Raw genomic sequence first — 6,402 nt, 5'->3', positions numbered from 1 at the left:
ATGTTAAGTACCCATTTGGACTCCTTACTGATGGAGGTGGTCTTAGAAGCTCAAGCGTCCATGTCGGGTTAATGAAAACAGTCGGGATCATGGGAATGGTTAGCGAACCACAGAACCACCCAGCCGTTAATCCACCAATACTGCAACCATGGTAACCAAAACACAATCATGAGAAGATGAACAATTAGTCTTCTAAGTTTCCGTAGCACCAGAAACTTACCCTATTAAGCGAGCTCTCCCCAAGCTCTCTGTCTTATCATTCAAGAAATATATACAAGCAGCCAACGATACCGCCACCTACAAACAGAACAAGAAGCTTGACTCGTTTTGATTGTCTTTATAAGATTATAAGGGCCATAGTTGAAGCAAGCAAACCTGAAAGGCAGGACCACCTTCTGCTGAGTTAATAATACTCCAACCACCCATGAACGCAAACAAGAAGAGTCTTCTCAACACAGTATCCATCTGAGGCATCTCGACGAAATCAAGAAGAGCTTTGAGCCACAAAGGAGACTCCTCAACTTTCTTCTTCAACCTTGTTTTGAGATTGATCTTAGTCCTCTTCCTCGTGATGAAACTAACATTAGAAGCTTCTCAAAGGCGCCTTCTACAGACTCTCGGCTCCTCTCGTGCTCAGCGTACTGCTCTAATAGGAAGTTACGTGAGGCCCATATCTCTTCCTAGGAAGCGTAAGGGCTAAGGCCTAAACGCTTGTACGGATCCCACACTCTGGTCCGAGAGAACGTTGGAACATTGCCTACACAAAATCATCACTTCCCTAGTTTTATGGCTTTACTTTGTTTTTTTGGCGATCACGTACCAAACTCTGTCTTTTCCCTAGTTTCAAAAGAACATCTAATTATTTCAATACTTTTGCATAAGCAAAATATGACCAAATTTTGAGCAAAACATGAGAATAATAGATCTAATGTATTTAAAAAAAAAAATAATGGTTAGTTAAATGATATGTTCCTAGGAATTAAGATTTTAGCTAATATGTTTTACATATGTTTGTTAGCTCTACATGTGCTATGAAAGAATTTATCAAACATACTATGGACAAAAGGTTAGTATATTCATGATATATCTCCTTTTATGTTTAATTGTCTCTTTCTAATATAACTTCTCTAATATGTGTGTTTAGGTGTTACCATGTGTAAAGAACAAGTACGGGGAACAAATGCTTCATGAGCTTCACCATAAGTGGAACAATCACAAGAAGATGGTTTCATACCTCGCGAAGTTTGTTGCGCAGAAGATCAACTTTTCTTAAAGATAGTTTTCGAGGCCACAACTGCTGTTATGAAGATGGTAACCGAAGAACGCGAGGGAGTTAAGATTGATTAGGCGCTACTGAGAATCGTGTGTAACATATATGTTGAGAGTGGGCTAGGAACTCTAGAAATATATGAAAGAGATTTTGAGAGGTCCTTTCTTCAAGACATGGAAACTTACTATTTCTGGCAAGGCCTCAAGGTGGATCATAGATGATTCGTTCCCTGATTACTTGTTGAAGCTTGAAGAGTCTCTGGAAAAGGAGAAGGAGAGATACACTCACTACCTTCATTCAAGCACCGAGCCTAAACTAGTTGAGGTTGTGCAGAATGAATTGTTGGTTTCCGTTGAAAATCAGCTTCTTGAAAAGGAGAGGTCAGGTTGCCGTTCATTTCTAAGTAAAGACAGAAATGATGATCTCTCTAGGATGTTCAGACTTTATCATGCATTTCCCAAAAGGTTGGGGCCCTTTGCTGACGTCTTCAGGCTTCATGCCGCAAAAGGGGACGCTCTTATACAACAAGGCGAAGACGCACTTACCAGACGTGTTGGCAATGTGCTTGTCAGAGATATAGCTGGCCTACACGATAAATACATGGACTATTGATATCACTCAAATTACCCTAAGTGATTTGTGCTCTCTCAAATAAGAGGTCGAGTTGTGGTACTTAGGGATCGAATCCACAAGGAACTGGGGCACACAAAAGATCTTAAAACAGTTTATGATTAAGCTAGGTCAATTAAGTAAATAGTAAATTGCAGTGGTGAACAAGGTAGTTGTTCGATTGATTGGATTGAGGTTTTGTAAACAATTATGAGAAATCGTTATACTTAGGATTTCGATTCGGGTAATCAAGATTATAATAGTATAGAAGCTAAAGTAGTTTATTGGATATTCTAGAACTCAAACAAAGTAATAGTCTATCAACTTCTGTTTGTTTAGAATATTTATTGTCTGGATCTCAGATCTCAACTGTCGTTTGTTGATTTGGAGAAAGTGTCGATCGATATTATCAATGGATAATCGATCGATACACCTTTCAGAACGCCAGTCGATACACCTATAGGGTTGTCGATCGATGTTCCTTCCAGCAAAGCTTTACTGATTGGGTTTGACTATGGCCGCTATTCTGCAGATGAATTAGATAAAATTTGTTTTTAGGTTCCATTTAATTCAATTTATATTACACTATCACAATCATGTAGACCATATTTATTTTTATGTTCCATTATTTCGGCTAATCTACTAAAATCTCCAAATTAAACCTAATAATCTGTCTTATTATGCATTTAGACTTTAGTACATCCAATCAAATTTTTAATTTTGGGAGCATTATCATCAATTCACTTACTACTTTTACTGGTGCCATATGTATTTTCCCTAGTTTTAAGATTTTACTTTGTTTTTGTGGCAATCACATACCAAACTTTGTCTTTTCCCTAGTTTTAAAAGAACATCTAATTAATTCAATATTATTGTATAAGCAAAATATGACCAAATTTTGATCAAAATATGAGAATAATATATCTAATGTTTTTTTTAATAATGGTTAGTTAAATGATATGTTAGTAGGAATTAAGATTTTATCTAATATGTTTTACATAAGTGACGGATATGACAAAGGGCTTCAAGGAATATATAGAAAATGGTAATACTAGAATACCAAAAGAGGTTAATTTGACGGTCACTGTCCTGAGCAATGGTTGTTGGCCGAGTTATAGAATATCAAAAAGGGTTGAAATACAGAATGTAAGCTTGAAAAGCCAAACATTGCAATTAGTTTCTTTGGTCATTGATCAGCTGAAGAAGGAGCTTCCAAATGAAAAGACAAGACCAGTTCTGGAGAAGATTCTGGAAAGCATTTCAGCTGGGTTTGAAAACAATACCTTTTGTGACCAAGAAGTTCTGTTGGACTTGATATATTTCTTTCTTCATGATGAAGGCATTGGAAACGATAGTATGACAGTTGGGTTTGCTCTGGATCTGTTGCTTAAAAGACTGAAGAAAAGTAAATTGGAAGAGCTTAAACAAGAGGAGTTGTTAGACCCATTTATAGGATTGATTATTGGTTGCTTGAGAAACCAACGGCTTGTATCGTCAGCTTAGTGTTTTGCATTTGGTGATCAGTTTTCCATTGCCTTCCCTCACCCCTGAAGGAGATAAGTACGAAGGAGATAGACTGCTAACGAAAGTGTTAAGCATTGCAAAGCCTGGAAGCAATATCACCCTTACTGTTTCGCTGTCATTCTTTTAACTCTTGAGCTGGTTTATCAGAAGTAATAAGATGAAGACAGAGTAGCTAACAGAAGTGATGAAGTTACCTGAATTCGAGGATATAGAGAGCGGCCAACACTATAGAGCTCTTTTGCTCTTTGAAGCGATGGTAGAGGGGAGGTCTATGGATACCGAGATTCATGAAATTGCAAGTAAGTTTCACTACAAGAAAAACTGAATATAGCTACTAAATTTTTGTGACTGCGATTTTGCAGCTATAAATAGCTATAAAACAGCTACGATTTACCTTCCTTAAGCAGCCTTTCTACATAAGGCCCCTTACTGAAAAAAACATGATCGAGTGTCAAGAAAACAAAAATAATTATTCTTTTCTTACAAAAAGAGTAGACATACCTTAAACCATCCAAGGCTAAAAGGTCAATTTTTAATCCATCCACAAGAACGTCACGGGCATCCAGGTTTCATCTTTGTTACTGTCGAAGACGTAACACTTTTACATCTTTTCTTTCTACTGAATTCAGCATAAGTCACCTTTGTGTAAAAACTGTTCAAACAACACATTAGTGCTGTTCGTTTGGTTGCCGCAGCTTTTTGAGTCTGCGGCTGCGGCTGCGCTGTTCGTTTGGTTGTTGTTCGTTTGGCTGCCGCAAACGCAGCCGCAGATTGTTGTTCGTTTCGAAGACGCTGAACATTGACGATGACGCAGACACAGACGCAAGAAGTAGATTTAGTTCTGTTCGTTTGGTTGCCGCAGTCGCAATTTTCATTTAGTTCATATTTTAATTATTTTAATTTGTAAAAATGTATTTTGAAGAAATAAAATGTAGTTTAAATATATTCACATCCATAAAAATATTATATTTAATTTATAATAAATTTTTAGTCAAATATATAAATGTAACAACATTTTCTTGTCATAAATCATATACTAAAATAAAATAAAAACTATCTTTGTAACCATTTTTGTAACATTACTCATCTTTTCGTATTATATACATCAAACATTCTTTGATTTGACTAAAGTCCTGCCCATTTCATCAAAACTGTTAAGATATCATAAAGTGTAAAGTCCTTGTTAGTCTTTATAGTTAAGTAAAGACTAACAACTACAAGCCAAACATTATAAACAACAAAAGATGTCACTACTACTTGTTCCTTTCCAAGTCTCTGAACTCACTTTGCTGTTCTTCTACTGGCTTTAAGCTTTCAGAGCCCAGCGTTTAAAACAGTCCCACACACAAACTAATCGAGAGAATCCACAGCCAAACAATCGATCATAATATTTTTTTTGGGAATCATCACACACACACAATCATCTTTAATACTAAGACCAAACAATGGATCATAACACAAACATACATATCACACCACTAAGGACCTCTCATCATATATACACTTATATACGTACAAAAAACATATCTTTACCAACTAGAACCAACCACAACGCATATACCAAGCTCATATACCAACCATTGGCAGAGATGAAACACACAACATATTCATCAACGATGCTTGAAACCCAAATGCTTTAGAACAGAGACAATACCTCAGAGAAAAAAGGATGAGATGGCTTTGGTCGAGCTCGAGATGCTATGGAGAAGAGAGAGCTTCGAGATGAGATGAGCTCAGAGAAGAGAGCTTCAAGATGAGATGAGCTCGGAGATGGGTAGATCTCGAGAGAGAGAGAGAGCTTGAGATGTCCGAGATCGAGATGCGTCAATGGAGACAAGAAAGAGACGAGAGATGGAAGTTGCGTCGAGATGGAATCTGCGTCTAGAGAAGCTGCGTCAATTGAGATTAGAGTTAGGTTATTTAGTAAATGATGAAATATTGTAAGGAAAAATACGTAAATTACGTCTTTGATCGCAGATTTCTACGTCAAGACGCTGATAAAATTGGCGTTCAAAATTCATAGACGCAAGACGCAGCGTTTAGCCGCAGCGGCCAGATGCAAATACTGCGTCAATCAAACGAACATACTTCTTTGCCGCAGCCGCGGCTGCGGCAACCAAACGAACAACACTATTAGTAAAAAACCATCGTTGTATTGTATAAAGATATGCAACAAAAGTCAGACCTTTTACTTTAACCATTCCCTTTAGAAACAAAGTGGCAAATATTTGATTGAGCAATCAATAAATCACATTCCATACGAAATCGGTTATATATATTTCCTAGAACTGATTTGACACATGTACTTTTTTACAATCAACTTTATAAGAAAATACGACAATACTACTAAAATTAATGACATGATTTATACTAAATATGATATAAACGATTATATTTAATATTGATTTATATTTTTGGTAAATTTTTTAAAATATAATAATAACTCATACATTACATAAAACATTGGTTTATATTTTTGGTAAACTTTTTAGAATATAAAAATAACTCACAAATTATCATTAAAATAAATATATTCAAATATGACATTACAAATTCAAAATGTTATTTAATTATATTTTTATAATTATACCACTTTTATGACCAGTGGCTTATTTTTTTTTGTTGAAACACGTAGAATTAATATATATTTGGTTTTTAGGGAGTATATTAATTTTTTTTTTTTTTGTCAATTTCGGGCCACAACGGGCCGGCCCGTTAGCCCATTAACCCCATGAAGGGGAGGCTCCTTCCTTCGGAGGAAAGGAGGGATTGAACCCTTGATGCCAAAGTGAACTTTGTCACAAGACATGGTCACTGGGCCATGACCATCTCGGCAGGGAGTATATTAAATTAAACATTAAATTAAGGGCAAATGTCCAAAATAGCAATTTTCTAAGTTTATATCACAAAAATAGCACTCAAAAACTAAAATGACCAAAATAGCACCTTTCTAAGTTTATATCTTATCCCCAAAACCTCATTTCTCAACATTTCTCAAT

The 6,402-nt window shown here is 36.0% G+C and overlaps 1 protein-coding gene and 1 pseudogene across 1 annotated transcript in view; one reads left to right on the top strand and one right to left on the bottom strand.

The window, feature by feature from the left end:
* LOC106324650 (UDP-glucuronic acid decarboxylase 4-like) overlaps window positions 1-1,214 on the top strand; it is a 4,416-nt gene extending 3,202 nt beyond the window's left edge. Inside the window, exon 6 of the transcript XR_001266721.1 lies at window positions 1,145-1,214. The gene's annotated coding sequence lies outside the window, so the exon portion shown is untranslated. The remainder of the gene's footprint in view (window positions 1-1,144) is intronic.
* Window positions 1-1,232, bottom strand: part of LOC106324530 — a 4,938-nt pseudogene extending 3,706 nt beyond the window's left edge.
* Window positions 1,233-6,402: the final 5,170 nt, after the last annotated feature.

This window comes from Brassica oleracea, chromosome C2, assembly GCF_000695525.1.
Source record: "Brassica oleracea var. oleracea cultivar TO1000 chromosome C2, BOL, whole genome shotgun sequence".
In the NCBI taxonomy this organism is placed as follows: Eukaryota; Viridiplantae; Streptophyta; class Magnoliopsida; order Brassicales; family Brassicaceae; genus Brassica; species Brassica oleracea.
Note: the sequence above shows the minus strand (reverse complement) of the source record. Positions and strands in the feature narration are given on the sequence as shown.